The sequence below is a fragment of the Globicephala melas genome, chromosome 7, assembly GCF_963455315.2.
Source record: "Globicephala melas chromosome 7, mGloMel1.2, whole genome shotgun sequence".
Taxonomy (NCBI): Eukaryota; Metazoa; Chordata; class Mammalia; order Artiodactyla; family Delphinidae; genus Globicephala; species Globicephala melas.
In genome coordinates, this window is record NC_083320.1 from 26,682,562 (window position 1) to 26,704,289 (window position 21,728).

At 35.4% G+C, this 21,728-nt stretch overlaps 1 protein-coding gene across 8 annotated transcripts in view; it reads left to right on the forward strand.

The window, feature by feature from the left end:
- The window catches only part of KANSL1L (KAT8 regulatory NSL complex subunit 1 like), a 145,441-nt gene that overhangs the window by 97,757 nt on the left and 25,956 nt on the right, over positions 1-21,728 (forward strand). The window lies entirely within an intron of this gene.

Genomic DNA, 21,728 nt, shown 5'->3' on the forward strand with positions numbered 1-21,728 from the left:
AGAGAAAGAGAACAGAGCAAAAACAAATATTTGAAGTAATAATACATGAAAATTTTCCAAAGTTAATGACAAGCACCAAACCACACATTCACGAAACTGAAGCAGGAGAACATCAAGCAGGATAAATACCAAAAAATAAATACTTAGGCATAATATTCAAAATGCAGAAGACCAAAGAAACAGAAAATCTTGAAAAATAGCAGAGAGAAAAACAGCTGTAGAAGAACAAGGATAAGAATTACAGCTAACTTCTCAGAAACCATGCAAGCAAAAAGAGTGGAATGAAATATTCAAAGTATTGAAAGAAAAAAAAAAGCAAACAACTATACTGGGCAAAATATTTACATCCCCCCCCCAAAAAAAAAGGTTATGTCCATGGTCTAACTCCTGGTACTTATGAATGTGACTGTTCTGAGTTGAATTGTGTTCCCAAGAACTCATAGGTTGAAGTCCTAATCCCTAATACTTTAGAATGTGAGCTTATTTGGATATAAGTTTGATGCAGATGTAATTAGTTAAAATGTGATTAGGGTAGACCCTAACCCAGTATGGATGGTGTCCTTATAAAAAGGGAAATTTGAACATACATACAGAGTGAATGCCACGTGAAGATGACATATGGCTGGTGTCCTTATAAAAAGGGAAATTTGAACACAGATGCATACATGCAGAGTGAATGCTATGTGAAGATGAAGATTGAGATCAGACTTATACTTTTACAGACCAAGGAACACCAAAAAATTGGCAGCAAAAACAGAAGCTGGACAGAGGGATAGAATAAGTTCTTCCTCACAGTCTTTAAAAGAAACCAATCTTGCTGAAACATTGATCTGACCTCTAGCCTCCAAAACTGTGAAAGAGTAAATTTCTGTTGTTTAAACCCTCAGTTGTGGTACTTAGTTGTGATAGACCTAGCAAACTAATACAGTGACCTTCTTTGGAAATAGTCTTTGCAGATATAATTAAGTTGAGGATCTGGAGGTAAGATGATTTGGGGGTTAGGATAGGCCCTAAATCCTGTGACTGGTCCGCTTATAGGAGAATGGAGAGAGAGATCTGAGACACAGAGATACAGCAAAGAAGACTTTGTGAAGACGGAAGCAGAGAGTACACTTATGCTACTACAAGCCAGGGAACATCAGGAGCCATCAGAAGTGGAAAGATGCAAGGAACTGTTCTCCTCTAGAGCCTTCAAAGGAAGCTCAGCCCTACTAACACCTCAGTTTTGGACTTTGGGCCTCCAGAACTATGAGAAAATTAATTTCTGTGATTTTAAGCCACCTAATTTATGGCAGTTTGTTATGGCAGCCCTAGGAAACTAATACAGACTTTGGTACCAGGAAGTAGGATACTGTTTTAATAGATACTTAAAATTGTGGCAGTGATTTGGAGTTGGCTAATTGGGTACAGTCTGGAAGAATTTTGAGGTGTGTGATAAAAAAAAAAGCCTAAATTCCAATGAAAGCTAAGAAGGAAGTGAGGAGGATAGAAGACAAAGGTGATATCATCTTAGAGAATAGATATATTGTCAAGAATAGGATGTTACTAGAAAGAAATATGAACATCTAAGGTGATTCTGGTAAGATTTCAGAAGGAAATATTAAAAACTGGAAGAAAAGTGATCTTTATTATAAAATGGAAGAAAAGTTGGCTGAATAATATTCTACTGCTGAGTGGAAAATAGAACTTGTAAGCATTGAACTCTTGGATATGTAGCTGAGCAGATTAACAAGCAAAGTGTGGAATTTCGGTCTGGTTTCTCCTTACTGTTTATTTTTTTATTTTATTTTTTTAAAACATCTTTATTGGAGTATAATTGTTTTACAATGGTGTGTTACTTTCTGCTTTATAACAAAGTGAATCAGCTATACATATACATATATTCCCATATCTCCTCCCTCTTGTGTCTCCCACCATCCCTATCCCACCCCTCCAGGTGGTCACAAAGCACCGAGTGGATCTCCCTGTGCTATGTGGCTTCTTCCCACTAGCTATCTATTTTACATTTGGTAGTGTGTATATGTCCATGCCACTCTCTCGCTTTGTCACAGCTTACCCTTTCCCCTCCCCATATCCTCAAGTCCATTCTCTATGTCTGCATCTTTATTTCTGTCCTGCCCTTAGGTTTTCCAGAACCATTATTATTATTTTTTTTTAGATTCCATACATATGTGTTAGCATACGGTTTTTGTTTTTCTCTTTCTGACTTAACTTCACTCTGTATGACAGACTCTGGGTCCATCCGCCTGACTACAAATAACTCAATTTCGTTTCTTTTTATAGTTGAGTAATATTCCATTGTATATATGTGCCACATCTTCTTTATCCATTGCACACTTAGGTTGCTTCCATGTCCTGGCTATTGTAAATAGAGCTGCAATGAACATTGTAGTACATAACTCCTTTTGAATTATGGTTTTCTCAGGGTGCATGCCCAGTAGTCGGATTGCTGGGTCATATGGTAGTTCTATTTTTAGTTTTTTAAGGAACCTCCATACTGTTCTCCACAGTGACTGTATCAGTTTACATTCCCACCAGCAGTGCAAGAGGGTTCCCTTTTCTCCACACCCTCTCCAGCATTTATTGTTTGTAGATTGTTTGACAATGGCCGTTCTGACTGGTGTGAGGTGATACCTCATTGTAGTTTTGATTTGCATTTCTCTAATGATTAGAGATGTCGAGCATCCTTTCATGTATTTGTTGGCAAACTGTATATCTTCTTTGGAGAAGTGTCTATTTAGGTCTTCTGCCCATTTTTGGATTGGGTTGTTTGTTTTTTGATATCGAGCTGCATGAGCTGCTTATAAATTTGGGGGATTAATCCTTTGTCAGTTGCTTCGTTTACAAATATTTTCTTCCATTCTGAGGGTTGTTTTTTCGTCTTGCTTATGGTTTCCTTTGCTATCCAAAAGCTTTTAAGTTTCATTAGGTCCCATTTGTTTATTTTTGTTTTTATTTCCATTTGTCTAGAAGGTGGGTCAAAAAGGATCTTGCTGTGATTTATGTCATAGAGTGTTCTGCCTATGTTTTCCTCTAAGAATTTTATAGTGTCTAGCCTTACATTTAGGTCTTTAATCCATTTTAAGTTTATTTTTGTGTATGGTGTTAGGGAATGTCCTAATTTCATTCTTTTACATGTAGCTGTCCAGTTTTCCCAACACCACTTATTGAAGACGCTGTCTTTTCTCCATTGTATATTCTTGCATCATTTATCAAAAATAAGATAACCATGTGCGTGGGTTTATCTCTGGGCTTTCTATACTGTTCCATTGATCTCTATTTCTGTTTTTGTGCCAGTACCATATTGTCTTGATTACTGTAGCTTTGTAGTGTAGTCTGAAGTCAGGAAGCCTGATTCCTCCAGCTCTGTTTTTCTTTCTCAAGATTGCATGGGCTATTTTGGGTCTTTTGTGTTTCCATACAAATTGTGAAGTTTTTTGTTCTAGTTCTGTGAAAAATGCCAGTGGTAGTATGATAGGGATTGCATTGAATCTGTAGATTGCTTTGGGTAGTGTAATCATTTTCACAATGTTGATTCATCCAATCCAGGAACATGGTATATCTCTCCATCTGTTTGTATCATCTTTAATTTCTTCCATCAGTGTCTTATAGTTTTCTGCATACAGGTCTTTTGTGTCTCCGTAGGTAAGTTTATTCCTATCATTTTTCTGCAGTGGTAAATGGGAGTGTTTTCTTAATTTGTCTTTCAGATTTTTCATCATTAGTGTATAGGAATGCAAGAGACTTCTGTGCATTAATTTTGTATCCTGCAACTTTACCAAATTCATTGATTAGCTCTAGCAGTTTTCTGGTAGAGTCTATAGGATTCTCTATGTATAGTATCTTGTTATCTGCAGACAGTGACAGCATTACTTCTTCTTTCCCGATTTGGATTCCTTTCATTTCTTTTTCTTCTGTGATTGCTGTGGCTAAAACTTCCAAAACTATGTTGAATAATAGTGGTGAGAGTGAACAACCTTGTCTTGTTTCTGATCTTAGTGGAAATGGTTTCAGTTTTTCACCATTGAGAACGATGTTGGCTGTGGGTTTGTCATACATGGCCTTTATTATGTTGAGGTAAGTTTTATCTATGCCTACTTTCTGGAGGTTTTTTTCATAAATGGGTGTTGAATTTTGTTGAAAGCTTTTTCTGCATCTATTGAGATGATCATATGGTTTTTATCATTCACTTTGTTAATATCCTGCATCACATTGATTGATTTGTCTATATTGAAGAATCCTTGCATTCCTGGGATAAACCCCACTTGATCATGGTCTATGATCCTTTTAATGTGCTGTTGGATTCTATTTGCTAGTATTTTGTTGAGTATTTTTGCATCTATGTTCATCAGTAATATTGGCCTGTAGTTTTCTTTCTTTGTGACATCTTTGTCTGGTTTTGGTATCAGGGTGATGGTGGCCTCATAGAATGACTTTGGGAGTGTTCCTCCCTCTGCTGTATTTTGGAACAGTTTGAAAAGGATAGGTGTTAGCTCTTCTGTAAATGTTCAATAGAATTCACCTGACAAGCCATCTGGTCCTGGGCTTTTGTTTGTTGGAAGATTTTTAATCAGAGTCTCAATTTCGGTGCTTGTGATTGGTCTGTTTATATTTTCTATTTCTTCCTGTTCAATCTCAGAAGGTTGTGCTTTTCTAAAAATTTGTCCATTTCTTCCAGGTTGTCCATTTTATTGGCATATAATTGCTTGTAGTAATCTCTCATGATCCTTTGTATTTCTGCAGTCTCAGTTGTTACTTCTCCTTTTTGCATTTCTAATTCTGCTGATTTGAGTCTTCTCCCTTTTTTCTTGATGAGTCTGGCTTATGGTTTACCAACTTTGTTTATCTTCTCAAAGAACCAGCTTTTAGATTTGTTGATCTTTGCTATTGTTTCCTTCATTTCTTTTTCATTTATTTCTGATCTGATCTTTATGATTTCTTTCCTTCTGCTAACTTTGGGGTTTTTTTGTTCTTCTTTCTCTACTTGCTTTAGGTGTAAGGTTAGGTTGTTTGAGATGTTTCTTGATGTAGGTTTGTATTGCTATAAACTTCCCTCTTAGAATTGCTTTTGCTGCATCCCATAGGTTTTGGGTCATCCTGTTTTCATTGTCTTTTGTTTCTAGGTTATTTTTTATTTCCTCTTTGATTTGTTCAGTGATCTCTTCATTATTAAGTTGTGTATTGTTTAGCCTCCATGTGTTTGTATTTTTTACAGTTTTTTTCCTGTAATTGATATCTAATCTCACAGTGTTCTAATCAGAAAAGATACTTGATACTATTTCAAGGTCTTAAATTTACCGAGGCTTGATTTGTGACCCAAGATATGATCTCTCCTGGAGAATGTTTCATGAGCACTTGAGAACAAAGTGTATTCTTTTGTTTTTGGATGGAATATCCTGTACATTTCGATTAAGTCCATCTTGTTTAATGTATTATTTAAAGCTTGTGTTTCCTTATTTATTTTCATTTTGGATGATATGTCCGTTGGTGAAAGTGGGGTGTTAAAGTCCCCTACTGTGATTGTGTTACTGTCGATTTCCCCTTTTATAGCTGTTAGCATTTGCCTCATTTATTCAGGTGTTCCTATGTTGGATGCATAAATATTTACAATTGTTATATCTTCTTCTTGGATCAATCCCTTGATCATTATGTAGTGTCCTTCTTTGTCTCTTGTAGTAGTCTTTATTTTAAAGTGTATTTTGTCTGATATGAGAATTGCTACTCCAGCTTTCTTTTGATTTCCATTTGCATGGAATACCTTTTTCCATCCCCTCACTTTCATTCTGTATGTGTCCCTAGGTCTGAGTGAGAGGAAATAACAATGGGGAATGAGTATTAAAAGGGAATATAAAACATAATAGTATTTCCTTGTGGTCTGTATCACAATTTTTTATCCATTCATCAGCTCTTAGACACTTGGGCTATTTCTGGTTTTGGCTACTATTAATAAAGCTGCTATAAACACACAACTTTTGTGTCATTGTTTTTGGATAGTGTCATTTTACATTACTACCAACAATGTATGCGAATTCCAGTTGTTCCCCATTCTTGCTATAACAATATTATCAGTTCTTTTAATTTTAGCTATTCCACTGAGTGTGTGGTGGTATCCTAAGTAAATGATGCCTACTTTGGATTTAATTTGCCTCCCTCTCTTTTTTTATCTTCTTAAGGTAGAAATTTAAAAAATCGATTTTCACTCTTCTAATATAACCATGGAAGCTATAATTTTCCTTTTGAGCACTGTTTAACATCCCACAAATTTTAACATATTGTGTTTTCAGTTCAGAATATTTTCTGATTTGTCATATGGTTTCTTCTTTGACCCTGGGTGATTTAGAATTATGTTTAATTTCCAAATATATGGGGATATTCCAAATATCACTCTAATTTCTAATTTAATTCCATTGTGATTATTAAACATACTTTGTATGATTTTAGTCCTTTTAATTTATTGAGATTTGTTTTATGGCCTATCATATAGTCTGTCTAGATGCATACTTGAAAAGAGTGTATATTTTCCTATTTTTTTGATGAGGTTTTCTATAAGTGTTTTTTAGTTTCATTTGGTTGATAATACTGATCGTCTTTTATATCCTTATTGATTTCCATCCTACTTGTGTTAAAATCTCTGTAGGTGTGGATTTTTCCATTTCTCTTTATATGTATTTCAGTGTTTGCTTCATGTATTTTGAAGTTTGGTTAGTACCTGCATAGATGTTTAGTTTTCTTTTTATATCTTTATGACTTGACCCTTTTATCATTATAATATGTTGGTTCCTATCCCTGAAATCTACTTTCACTCATGCTAATATATCTACTCCAGCAATTTAGTGATTAGTGCTTAGGTGGTATATCTGCTTTCATACTTTTATTTGTATCTTATCTATGATTTTATATTTAGTGGTTTACTTGTAGACATTATATATTTAGGTCTTTTTTATTCAGTCTGAAAGTTTCTGATTTTTAATTGGAGTATTTAGACCATTTATATTTAATGTAATTATGATATAATTAGGGATTTTTTTCCACTTTTTGTCTAGTTTATTTCACTTACCATAATGTCTTCAAGGTTCATAGTCTTGTAGCATGTATCAGAATTTCATTCCTTTTTAATGCTGAATAATAATACATTGTTTTTATATGTCACAGTTTATTCCATTGTTGATGGACATGGGGTTTTTTGACCTTTTGGCTATTGTGTGCTTATTTAGTATATGAATATCTGTTTTTGTCTCTGTTCTCAGTTCTTTGGGGGCATAAACATAGAAGTGGAATTGCTGGATCACATAGTAATTCTATGTTTAATTTTTTGAGGAACCATCATACTGTTTTATACAGTGGCTGCACCATTTTACATTCCTACCAATAACATACAATGGTTCTAATTTCTTCTTATCCTCTCCAACACTTGTTATTTTCTGTTTTTTTTAACTTTTTATTTGATATTATAGTATAGTTGATTAACAATGTTTAGGTGATATTTTAGGTGTACAGTAAAGTGATTCAGTTATACATATACATGTATCTATTCTTTTTCAAATTCTTTTCCCATTTAGGTTGTTACATAATATTGAGTAGAGTTCCCTGTGTTATACAGTAGGTCTTTGTTGGTTATCCATTTTAAATATAGCAGTGTGTACATGTCAATCCCAAACTCCCTAACTATCCCTTCCCCCCATCCTCCCCCCACCCCAGTAACCATTAGTTCGTTCTCTAGGTCTGTGAGTCTGTTTCTGTTTTGTAACTAAGTTCATTTGTATCATTTCTTTTTAGATTCTGCATGTAAGCGATATCATACGATATTTCTCTTTCTCTGTCTGACTTCACTCAGTATGACAATCTCTAGGTCCATCCATGTTGCTGCAAATGGTGTTATTTCATTCTTTTTAATGGCTGAGTAATATTCCATTGTATATATGTACTACATCTTCTTTATCCATTCCTCTGTTGATGGACATTGACATTGCTTCTGTGTCTTGGCTATTGTAAATAGTGCTGCAATGAACATTGGGGTGCATGTATCCTTTCAGACCATGTTTTTCTCCAGATATTTGCTCAGGAGTGGGATTGCAGGATCATATGGTAGCTCTGTTTTTAGTTTTTTAAGAAACCTCCCTATGTCCTCCATAGTGGCTGTACCAATTTACATTCCCACCAACAGCATAGGAGGGTTTCCTTCTCTCCACACCCTCTTCAGCATTTATTTTGTGGATTTTTTTGATGATAGCCATTTTGACTGGTGTGAGATGATATTTCATTGCAGTTTTGATTTGCATTTATCTAATAATCAACAATGTTGAACATCTTTTCATGGGCCTCTTGGCCATTTGTATGTTTTCTTTGGAGAAATGTATATTTAGGTCTTCTGCCCATTTTTTGATTGGATTGTTTGTTTTGATGATATTAAGCTGCATGAGCTGTTTGTAAATTTTGGAGATTAATCCCTTGTCGGTCACATCATTTGCAAATATTTTCTCCCAATCTGTGGGTTGTCTTTTCATTTTGTTTATGGTTTCCTTTGCTGTGCAACAGCTTTTTTTTTTTTTTTTTTTTTTTTTGTGATATGCAGGCCTCTCGCTGTTGTGGCCTCTCCCATTGCGGAGCACAGGCTCCAGACACGCAGGCTCAGCGGCCATGGCTCACAGGCCTAGCTGTTCCGCGGCACGTGGGATCTTTCCGGACCGGGGCACGAACCCGTGTCCCCTGCATCGGCAGGCAGACTCTCAACCACTGCGCCACCAGGGAAGCCCAACAGCTTTTGAATTTAATTAGGTTGCATTTGTTTATTTTTGTTTTTATTTCCATTACTCTAGTAGGTGGGTCAAAAAGGATCTTTCTGTGATTTATATCATGGAGTGTTCTGCCTATATTTCCTCTAAGAGTTTCATAGTGTCTGGTCTCACATTTAGGTCTTTAATACATTTTGAGTTTATTTTTGTGTATGGTGTTAGGGAGTGTTCTAATTTCATTCTTTTACATGTAGCTGTCCAGTTTTCCCAGCACCACTTATTGAAGAGGCTGTCTTTTCTCCACTGTATATTCTTGCCTCCTTTATCAAAGATCAGGTGACCATATGTGCGTGGGTTTATCTCTGGGCTTTCTATCCTGTTCCATTGATCTATGTCTCTGTTTTTGTGCCAGTACCATACTGTCTTGATTACTGTGGCTTTGTAGTATAGTCTGAAGTCAGGGAGCCTGATTCCTCCAGCTTCATTTTTCTTTCTCAATATTGCTTTGGCTATTTGGGGTCTTTTGTGTTTCCATACAAATTGTGAGATTTTTTGTTCTAATTCTGTGAAAAATGCCAGTGGTAGTTTGATAGGGATTGCATTGAATCTGTAGATTGCTTTGGGTAGTAGAGTCATTTTCACAATGTTGATTATTCCAATCCAAAAACATGACATATCTAATGCTTTCGTTGACTTTTGCTGAATTGCATCACCAGCCAACCTATGCTTGCAATTCCATCATGATTTGGGAGTATCAGACTCAGAGTTCCTATAATTGACTCTAGAGGCTGCCATGAGAGTCCCTGCCCCCACCAGGACCTGTACCACAACTTCTTTATCCATTCGTCTGTCAATGGGTATTTAGGTTGCTTCCATGACCTGGCTATTGTAAATAGTGCTGCAATGAACATTGGGGTGCAAGTGTGTTTTTGAATTATGGTTTTCTCTGGGTATATGCCCAGTAGTGGGATTGCTGGATCATATGGTAATTCTATTTTTAGTTTTTTAAGGAACCTCCATACTGTTCTCCATAGTGGGTGTATCAATTTACATTCCCACCAACAGTGCAAGAGGGTTCCCTTTTTTCCACATCCTCTCCAGCATTTGTTGTTTGTAGATTTTCTGATGATGCCCATTGTAATGGGTGTGAGGTGATACCTCATTGTAGTTTTGATTTGCATTTCTCTGATAATTAGTGATGTTGAGCAGCTTTTCATGTGCTTCTTGGCCATCTGTATGTTTTCTTTGGAGAAATGCCTATTTAGGTCTTCTGCCCATTTTTGGATTGGGTTGTTTGTTTTTTTAATATTGAGCTGCATACGCTGTTTATATATTTTGGAGATTAATGCTTTGTCCATTGATTTGTTTGCAAATATTTTAATATTTTTTCTTTGTCTTTAATTTTTGTCAATTTGATTACTCTGTCATGGCATGTTCCTCCTTGGCTCAACCTACCTGGCACTCTGTGCTTCCTGGACTTGGGTGACTCTTTCCTTTCCCATGTTAGGCAAGTTTTCAGCTATTATGTCTTCAAATATTTTCTCAGGTCCTTTCTCTCTCTCTTCTCCTTCTGGGGCCTCTATAATGTGAATGTTGGTGCATTTAATGTTGTCCCAGTGGTCTCTTAGACTGTCTTCATTTATTTCCATTCTTTTTTCTTTATTCTGTTCTGCAGCAGCGATTTCCACCACTCTGTTATCCAGGTCACTTATCCATTCTTCTGCTTCAGTTATTCTGCTATTGTTACCTTCTAGTGTATTTTTCATGTAAGTTATTGTATTGTTCATCTCTGTTTGTTTGTTCTTTAGTTCTTCTAGGTCTTTGTTAAACATTTCTTGCATCTTCTTGATTCTTGCCTCCATTCTTTTTCTGAGATCCTGGATTATCTTCACTATCATTATTCTGAATTTTTTTCCAGAAGGTTTCCTATCTCCACTTCACTTAGTTGTTTTTCTGGGGTTTTATGTTGTTCCTTCATCTGGGACATAATCCTCTGCCATTTCATCTTGTCTAATTTTCTATGATAGTGGTTTTCATTCTGCAGGCTGTAAGATTGTAGTTCTTCTTGCATCTGCTGTCTTCCCTCTCTTGGATGAGACTATCTAAGAGGCTTGTGCAAGCTTCCTGATAGGAGGGACTGGTAGTAGGTAGAGCTAGGTCTTGTCCCTCTGGTGGGCAGGGCCATGCTCAGTAAAACTTTAATCCACTTGTCTTGTCTGCTGATGGATGGGGCTGTGTTCTCTCCTTGTTGGTTGTTTGGCCTGAGCCTACAGCACTGGAACCTACAGGCTGTTTGGCGGGGTTAATGGTGGCCGCTGGAAGGGCTTACACTAATTAGTACCTCCCAGAACTGCTGCTGCCAGTGTCTTTGTCCCCACAGTGAGCCACAGCCACCCCCCACCTCTGCAGGGGGCCCTCCCATACTAGCAGGTAGGTCTGGCCCAGTCTCTTATGGGGTCACTGGTTTCTTCCCCTGGGTCCTGGTACACACAAGATTTTGTGTGTGGCCTCCAAGAGTGGAGTTTCTGTTTCTCCCAGACCTGTGGAAGTCCTGCAATCAAATTCCACTGGCCTTCATAGCCAGATTCTCTGTGGTCTCCTTGTCCCATTGCTGGACCCTCAGGTTCAGAAGCCTGATGTGGGGTTCAGAACTTTCACTCCAGTGGGGGAGCTTCTGTGGTATAATTGTTTTCCAGTTTGTGGGTCACCCACCTGGAGAGTATGAGATTTGATTTTATTGCAATTGCATCCCTCCTACTCTCTCTTTGTGGCTTCTCCTTTGTCTTTGGATGTAGGGTATCTTTTTTGGTATGTTCCAGAGGTTTTTTTTAATGGTTGTTCAGCAGTTAGTTGTGATTCCAGTATTCTTGTAAAAAGGGGTAAACACACATCCTTCTACTCTGCCATTTTGAGCTAATCCCCTATAGTTAGGTTTAAATCTATCATTTTGATTTTGTTATTTGTTTTTTTATTTCTCTCATATATTATTTGTTCTTTTTTTCCTGCCTTTTTTCTTTCCCTTGAAATTAAATTACCTTAGACTGGCCTTTGTTGTTTCATTCTATGCATGTGTAGATTGTTATTTGACAAAAGAATGAAATGTGCCCTATGGAATTTCTGGAGCCCTTTCTCTGAGAAGCTTCCTTTTTTTATGGCAGTCTCCTCTATAAGTTGTAGCCATCTTTTTCTCCCCAAAGTTTAACATCTGTATCTTAAAATCTTCTAGACTGACACACTCTTCTTGGACCCCCATCCTTGTGCAAAAAGCTGGTAGATTTATCGGATCTCATTTGTTTTTCTTCTCTCAGGGATAAGTCATGTGCTACCTGTTGTCCAAGTTCTGAAAACAGTTGTTTGATAAAAGTCCCATAGGTGTACTTCTTTTTTTTAATTAAAGTATAGTTGATTTTCAATATTATATTAGTTTCTGATGTATGAGATAGTTATTCAATATTTTTATAGATTATACTCCATTCAAAATTATTACAAGATAATGGCTATATTTCCCTGTACTGTACCTTATATAATTGTTGCTTATTTATTCTATACATAGTAGTTTGTCTCTTAATCCCATACCCCTATCTCCCCCCTACTTCCTTCCCTCTCCCCACTGGTAACCACTAGTGGAATTGCTGGATCATATGGTAGTTGTATCTTTAGTTTTTTGAAGAAACACCATACCATTTTCCATAGTGGCTGTACCAGTTTACAGTCCCACCAACAGTGTGCAAGTGTTCCATTTCTTCCACATCCTCACCAACATTTGTTATTTGTAGACTCTTTGATAATAGCCTTTCTGACAGGTGTGAGGGGATATCTCATTGTGGTTTTGATTTGCATTTCTCTGATGATTAGTGATGTTGAGCATTTTTTCATGTGCCTATTGGCCATCTGTGTGTCTTCTTTGGAAAAATGTCTATTTAGGTCTTCTGCCCATATTTTGATTGGGTTGTTTATTTTTTTGCTGTTGCATTGTATGAGTGGTTTATAAATTTTGGATATTAACCCCTTATCAGTCATATCATTTGCAAATATTTTCTCCTATTCACTGGTAGGTTGTCTTTTCATTTTGTCAGTGGTTTCCTTTGCTGTGCAAAAGCTTTTAAGTTTAATTAGGTCCCATTTGTTTATTACTTCATGGACAGAAATGGAATTGCCTTTTCTACTTTCAAAACTGATTTCTTAATAACATATCCCATTTAGCTATTGCTTAATCTCTTCTCCACAACAAATTTGAAAGTGTCTGTATTTATCTCTGTTACATGTTGGGTTCCCTGAGAAGCACTGCAATGTCATAATGTTATTTTACTCTTCACCCTGCTGTAGTATGATGTCCAACAAAAGCATTTTATTGAAACAGTTTTTTAAAGATCAAAGTGACTTTTTAATTACATCACTTAGCCAGATCCAATGCTGAACTTTCGATTCCAGTAATATGGTGGGATAATTATCTTAGGAAAGCTTCTGGATACAAAGTATTAGAATGTAAAGTATCAAATTTTTTTTGAATTTTAAATAACTTTATTATCATTTGTTAAAGTATGCAAGACATTTTCGTATAAAGTAAAAATATATTGCTTATGAAAAAGTGAACAAGTTAATGAAAGGTATCGACTACATCATGAATTGAAAAAATGCTACACAAATTTATTTTCTTTGTTGTAAATGATACAATGTATATTATGACTACTCCTTTAACCAATTTTAATGGAAAAATTCATTGCTGCTATAAAACTATAGAAAAAGGGTTACCTCACTTTTGCTGGGCTCTTAGAGAATCTAAAAGTTTATTTTAAAAACCATCTTTTACCATTGAGAAATTACATTTGAGGAAATTGCTTTAAACTTTTTGCTAAGCTTAGTGAAATTAAATTCACAATTAATTTTGTCTTTTGAATTAAGTTTGCTCATTATTCCTTCCTTCTTTCAACAAATAATTTCCGAACGTCTACTGTGTGTAAAGGTACTCTGTTAAGGGCTGTGAAGGAGGCAGAGGTGATTATGTCATAAGAATATTTTTTACAGTGAATGCCTAACCTGGCTCAAAAAGTGGAAATCCTCAGAATTAAAAAGGAAGGAAAGAAAGGAGAAAGAGAAGTAGAAATTTTTGTTTAGTAGTCTTGATAGAGACTGGAGGCAAAGCCTAGAATCCAGGAGATGTGAGGAGACATATTAAAAGATCCTGCATAAAGCCAAGAGCCTTCAATGCTACTCACTTGGTGAGTGCATGAACTGGAACTCAGACCTGCTGAACAGCAATGTAAAGAACTTGCCTTTCTTTGCCTTGGGCTCTGGCTGAAAAATGGAAAATAGATTTTCTGCATAGAATTTGTAATGACACGTCAGGCCTTTTACATCTTTAAAGTCTGAAATCATTCTACCTAAGAGTTTTACTTGAAAAGACAAGAATTGTGGGCTTCCCTGATGGTGCAGTGGTTAAGAATCTGCCTACCAATGTGGGGGCCACGGGTTCGAGCCCTGGCCCAGGAAGATTCCCACATGCTGCAGAGTGGCTGAACCCATGTGCCACAGCTACTGAGCCTGCCCTTTAGAGCCTGTGAGCCACAACTACTGAGCCCACGTGCCACAACTACTGAAGCCCACGCTCCTGGAGCCCGTGCTCCACAACAGGAGAGGCCACAACAATGAGAAGCCCATGTACCGCAACAAAGAGTAGCCCCTGCTTGCAGCACCTAGAGAAAGCCCATGCGCAGCAATGAAGACCCAACACAGCCAGAAATAAAAAAGAAACAAATTAATTAATTAAAAAAAAGACAAGAATTGCATTTTAAAATGGTTAGCTGTTCCAGATGGCTGGAAGAAATAAATGTATATCCTTTCTAGGGGAATGAACTCTCAATAGTTTCCCTTAGGATTCCCCTGAATAAAATTCCAATAAATGTGAATTCCTAATTTTAAAAAAATATAAAATCAGACACAGCAACAAAGCAACATCAAGAAAGTAAGCAAAAACAAACTCCCACCCTGAATAAAATTCCAGGATTCCCCTGAATAAAATTCCAATAAATGTGAATTCCTAATTAAAAAAAAAAATAAAATCAGACACAGCAACAAAGCAACATCAAGAAAGTCAGCAAAAACAAACTCCCACCCCCCCCACACACACATCCTTACAAAAATAACTTCAGCTACTGCAATTATCATATACAGAATGCAAAATTAAGTAAGTTTATATGTTTAAGGAAAATAAATCAGAAAATTAGTAATATGATTAAGAAATAGGTAGATAAAACTAAAGAGAGAATTGGTGGTTAGAAAATAGATCTCAATGAAATTATATAAAATGAAATACAGAGAGAAAAAAGAATTGTAAGATATGAAGAGAAATGAACAAATATAAAGGTTAGAGGAGAAGATGTAGCATATGTCTTCAGAGAGGGAAACACCTAGGATAGCTGGCTCCTGCAACCACTTTTGCCCTGGAGCTTTGGCAGAAATTTTCAAATTTGGTTCAGATGCTAATAGATGATAGGTATGGGGGATGCTGTTGGGTGTGTTTTGGGAGACCTGAAGCACATGGCCATTTTTCACTTCAGAACATTTTTGACCAATGTTTTCCTCATAACATTTGCTAAATACCTGGGCTGCAGAGAACAGGAGGCTTAAAAAAAACATCAATGACAAAAACCCCTTTAAAGCAGTGTGGCACTCCTCAGTATACTCTTAAGATTTTTTTTTCTTAAGGTCTGAATGATCAGGGGAAATTCTGTAAAATACACCAAACACTTAGCTGAAAACCTTGAAGGGCCAGGAACAAATCAGATATAGAAAACCATAGTAGGGCGGTAACCCAAGCTTAACTGAGTGCACTCCCTGAATAGATGAAAGGAGAGAAACCTGCTGTTTATCTGCTTAGCAGTAGGGAAAGAGAACCCTCTATGGAGAAAGATTACATCATTTGGAGTCTTTATGATTTTTTAAAAAATACGATCTGGCATTCAATCAAAAATTACTAGGCATCCCAAAAGACAGGACCATATGACCAGCCTTCAAGAGAGAAAAACAGACAATAGTGACAAACCATCAAGTGATTCTGATAATTGGATTTAATAGCCAAGATCTTTAAAATGGCTGTGATTAATATGTTGAAAAAATAGAGAACAAGTGGAAAAAGACAGATTATTTTACCAGATATTTGGAATCTATTTTTTAAAAATAGAGTCATATGAACATTCTCAAACTCAAAATATAACATGTGAAATTAATACTTCACCAGATGATGAGTTTAACTACAAATTAGATGGAGCATAAGATATGATTAATGAACTAAAAGACTTATTAATAAAAAATACTCAAATAGAAGCACAGAGATAAAACAGAATTTTAAAAATACAGAAACAGAATTAGAGAACTGTAAATCAGTGAAAAAAATTAACCATATATGTTATTAGACTCTAGCAGAAAGGAGAGAGAATAGGACAGAAATAACATTTGAACAGATAATAATAGAGAGTATTTCCTAAACTAAAACAGGACATCAACCCATAGATTCAAGAAATTCTGTGAACCTCAAAAATAACAAATACATAGAAATTACATCAAGACATATTATAGCAAGCCTGCTAAAAAGTGAAGACAGAAAATATTAAAAGCAGTCAGGGTAAAAAAATACACATTACCTTCAAATGAGGGCAACCATAAGACTTTACTCAATAGAAACAACGGAAGCCAAATAAAAATGCAAATATTAAAATGCTGAAAGAAAAAAAATGCTAGAATTCTATATCCACAAAAATATCCTTCAAAAATGATGATATACAAAGGTTTCAGATAAATAAAAATGGAAAGAATTTGTTGACAGCAAATCTACACATAATAATAGCAAAGGGAGAAGGAACATGATCCCAGATGGAAACAGAATTGTAGAAAGAAGCTAAGAACAATGGAAAAGATAAATATATGGGTAATTTAAATGTTGACGATGAAAATAATAACAGTAATATAATGTAGAGCTTTATATATGGGATTAAAATGCCTTACAACAATAACAAAGAAAGAGGAGAGTAAATGGAGTTAAAGTCTTCTAATGTCCCATTGTTTTCAGGGAAGTGGTAAAAAGAATAATTTGTTTTATACTCTAAAAGCCATAACTTAAGGATTCATTGTAATCTCTAGGAAAACCACTAAAAGAAAAGAAAAGAATGTATAAGTTTAAGTTAACTGAGGGGAAAAATATGACAAAATATTTTATCTATCCTAATAAACAATAGGAATCAGTGAAACATAGAAACATACATATGCAATGAATTTCCATATATTGATACAATATAGAAAATAAATCTAGTTGCTGGTTCTTTGCAAAGAAATTGATAAACCCCTAGCATTTTCCTCAAGAAGAATCGAAGGTTGCTTTGACATTTAAAAATTTGTTAATGTAATAACCACATAATTAGATTAAAGAAGAAAAGCCAAGTAATCATTTCAATAGGTTCACAAAAAGTGTATGATTAAGTTCAACATTAATATACTTAAAAGAATACTTTTGGCAAAGTAGGCATACATTCTGATAAAGAATATACCGAAAAAACTACAATCATTCTTAACCCTTATTATTCTTAATTATAAAAAATTAAAAGCATTTCCTTTATAATGAGGGACAAAACAATATGTCCTTTGGTCATTTCTGTTCATTATTGAACTGGTGAGACTATCTAGCATGGTTGGAACGTTATAAATAATAATAAATAAAGGTTTTAGGACTGAATGAAAGAAACTAAACTGTCATGACTTTTAGATAATATGTTTGGTTAATAAAAAGCTAAAAGAAACAACAAGTAATATTATTTGAATAAGAAAGTTTAGCAGAGTTGTGGGACATGTTCAGTATATGTCAGTTGTATTTTTCAATTCCTTTTACATGAAACAATAAATATGATGGTACCTAGGAATACATCTAACAAAATATGTAAAGACTTTTAGAGAAGAAATTTACAAAGTTTTATTGAAAGAAATTAAAGACCTAAATAAATGAAGAGATACACCATATTCATGGATGGATGACCTTTAATCATAATACCAAAATTTTTAAAATCTCAAAAATCTTCCAATTGATTTACAAATTCAGTGTATTTTTAAACAAAATTCTACAGGTTTTTAATGGAAATTAAGCTATTTTTAAAAATTATTCAGAAGATGGAGTACAGCCTTTAAAAACTGTGAATCACTAGGTTGTATTTCTGAAACTTATATAATATTATAAATCAACTATACCTCAATAAAAAAATATATACAGAGGAGTGAAAAACAAGAATAACAGCCAAGACACCCCTGAGGAACAAGGTGGAGAAACTTACACTATCAAATGTCAAGATTTGGGCTTCCCTGGTGGTGCAGTGGTTGGGAGTCCGCCTGCTGATGCAGGTGACACGGATTTGTGCCCCGGTCCGGGAAGATCCCACATGCCGCGGAGCGGCTAGGCCCGTGAGCCATGGCCGCTGGGCCTGCGCGTCCAGAGCCTGTGCTCCGCAGCGGGAGAGGCCACAACAGTGAGAGGCCCGCGTACCGCAAAAAAAAAAAAAAAAAGTGTCAAGATTTATTTAAAAGATGCAATAATTAAGGCATTGGTTATTAGCACAGGCACAAATGGTAGAGTGTTAGAAATCCCTGAAACAGTCGCAGACATGTATGGAATGTGGTATATAACAGGCAGCTTTGTAGATTGGTTGGGAGAGGATGAACTAACTGTTCAGTAAAAGACGTTAAGTCAATTGGTGATCCATTTAGATGAAAAAAAAAATGAGTTTGGATCCCTATCTCACATCTTGCACAAAGAAATCAATTTTAAACAAAGACCTAATTGCAAAAGGCAAAACAATAAAACTCTTATTAAAAAAAAAGTGGAAGAATATCTTTATGACTTAAAGGTAGGGTTTCCTCATCAAGATTCAAAAGATTTCCTCATCAAGATACAAAGAAGTGCAAACTATATATAAAGGAAACATTTAAGTTAAGAATGTCTGTTGATCAAAAGACACAAAAAAAGTGCAAAGAGAAGCTCAGACAGGGAGCAATACATAGAACCTACAAAGGATTTGTAACTTTCAAGAGTGTATAAAGAGAACTTAAAAAATCAATAAGAAAAAGACATCTCAATAGAAAAATCATCAAAACATGTATTCCCCAAAAGAAGGAAAATTGGCCAATTATAGGTATGAAAATGAGGTCAACTTAAACAGTAAACAGAGCAATACAAATTTCAACCATGAGATATTTGTATGGTCTCAAATTGGCAAAAATAAGAATTCCGACAGTACCCTTGTTGGTATGAATCTGAAGCAGTGAGAACTAAAATCTGCTCTGTTGGAGTGTAAATTAGTTGTAACTACTTGGTAATACAATATTTTATCTAGTGAAGTTGAGTATGTGTGTTCAGGCGTTTGTATAACCCAGCAATTCCATTTCTAGCAGTGTACTCTAGAGAATCTTACACCCATGTGCCAGGAGACAAATGTAATAATATCCATACTATCATTGTTCATAATGGTAAAACACTAGAAACAATCTAGGTATTTAATATACAGTAGAATGATTAATTGCATGCACATAATGTTGAGTAATAAAGCAGGAAAATATATCTAGCATTATTCTGTGTATTTACATTTTTAAAGCATAGTAATTTAAATAGTAAATTATATAGGATTACATATACTTTTGTAGAAAAACTATAAAGAAAAAACAAGGAAATGATAAAATTAACATTCAGGATAGCAGTTACTCCTGGAAATGTGAGAGAAAAATATGACTGAGGAGGCACATTGTATTAGTTAAGGTATAGGTTTAGCTGCATTTGACAGAAATCCCAAATAGTGATGTAAGCAAGATGTAAGTTTATTTCTTTGTTTTGAAACAGATTGAAAATATTCTAGGCATGACAACCATGCTCTACATGGTTATCTAGGAACCAGGCTCCTGCTGCCTTTTTGTTTAATCTTTTGAGCATTACCCTCACTCACAAGATTATGGTGGCTCACCATCACAGGTGGAAGTATGGAGGGCTAAGTGACCTTCTTAAGGTCAGTTTCTAAATGTTGCACACATGACTTCTCATGGTGTTCTGGCTAGAATTTAGTAATTTTTAGATGCAAGGAAGCTTGAGAAATGTGCCCAGCTGAAAATCAGGAGTTTTAGAACAGGGAGGAGAACACAGATACTGGAAAGAAAGTAGCAATCTCTGCCACAGGCTCATGGGGCCAGGATAGCAAGAGAAGTCATCAAAGTATTGGTGTTGTTCTGTTTCTTAAAGTAGGATGGTGAGTATAGGTCCTTTTTAAACATTATTTTATACCTTCCTTATAAACTATATACTCTTTTGTATATATGAAATGTTTCATTATTAAAGTTACATGTAATGGATACTTTTCAGGCTTTACTTTGCTTGAATCTTATGCAGCATATGGTATTGTTGATCACACCCTCTAGACATTTGAATTTTTATTGGCAAGAATCTCCAGATTTTTCTCTTATTTCTCCATCCATTCCTTTTCAGCCTCCTGGGCTTCACTTTCTCTGAAGGGGAAAAAAGGCCTTTTCCTAGATGCCCCTCACTTGTCTCCATATTTATTTAGGATAGTTTCAAATTGGCTAATGGGTTTCCTGGATTTGGAAAAATTGCAAGAGAAAACTAATTATATGGTAAATATTCAGATTTTATCAACTTTTATTCATAATGTTCTAGCCATACATGAAAAAAGAGAGGTTAGCACATTTTCTTTGTAATTTTATATAATTGTTCCTTATATCTTTTTGAACTACATCACAAAAGAACAAATAATTCTAGAGTGAGTCAAAAGTACCAGTGCATCTTGTAAAGGTAAGAAACAGCAACTGTTCCCATAGATATATACATATAACATTATTAGAATAAATCTTGGAAATAACTCACATCTTTATAATCACATACCACATGTTATATCTTCTTATAAAAATCATCAATTTACTTGACTACCCGGCATAATGACTGCATTTCCTAGCCTTCCTTGCAGCTGGGTATGACTAGCTGACATAAGTCTTGGCCAGTGGAATATAAAAAGAAGTCATTACATGATAAATTTTAGCATATATTAACAGGGACTATTTTTTCCCCAATGAAATAGTCTCAGGCACACATGTATTTGAAAAGTTCTATTCACCTAAATTTGTTAAAAGCAAATGAGATAAAATTCATTTGGTCAGCATTCAAGTTTCAACCATATGTTAAGGACTGTGTCAGGTTCTGGGAATACAGGATTGAACAAATTATAGTCCAACCTTCAAGGAGCTCACGGTCCAGAGGAAATCTAGTTAAATGCTATGGGAGATGTGGCCATGACCAAGGTGCTGTGGAAACACAGAAAATGCCAGTTAGCCAGGAAACTCAAACTCAAGAAAGTGATAAACTTAATGTAAGTTTATAAAATATTTTTTTAAAAAATAGCATCCAAAATTCTCAGTTATTATAAGTATTTTAAATATAATTTCCATTAAAAAAATGAGTCCTAATGTTATTGTAGTAGGTGGAGGTAAGAATGACAGAAGGAACACAGGTGAACTCCATTAACTTTTAAAATATTTTCTCTATTTTATAGATTTTTTACATTGGTTGTATACTAATCTTATAGCCAGAAAAAAATAATTTTAAAATCCAACATTTAAACAGAATATGTATTTTTTAAATGTAGCAACATAATTTTTTGATTTAGCAACATGGTTTTCATGAGATTTCTGATTGAAATCTTTATCTTAAACTCAAACTCATGTAACATATTGCATATTTTATTTTATTATTTTTTTTTTTTTTTTTGCGGTACGCGGGCCTCTCACTGTTGTGGCCTCTCCTGTTGCGGAGCACAGGCTCCGGATGCGCAGGCTCAGTGGCCATGGCTCACGGGCCTAGCCGCTCCGCGGCATGTGGGATCTTCCCGGACCGGGGCACAAACCCGTGTCCCCTGCATCGGCAGGTGGACTCTCAACCACTGCGCCACCAGGGAAGCCCCATAT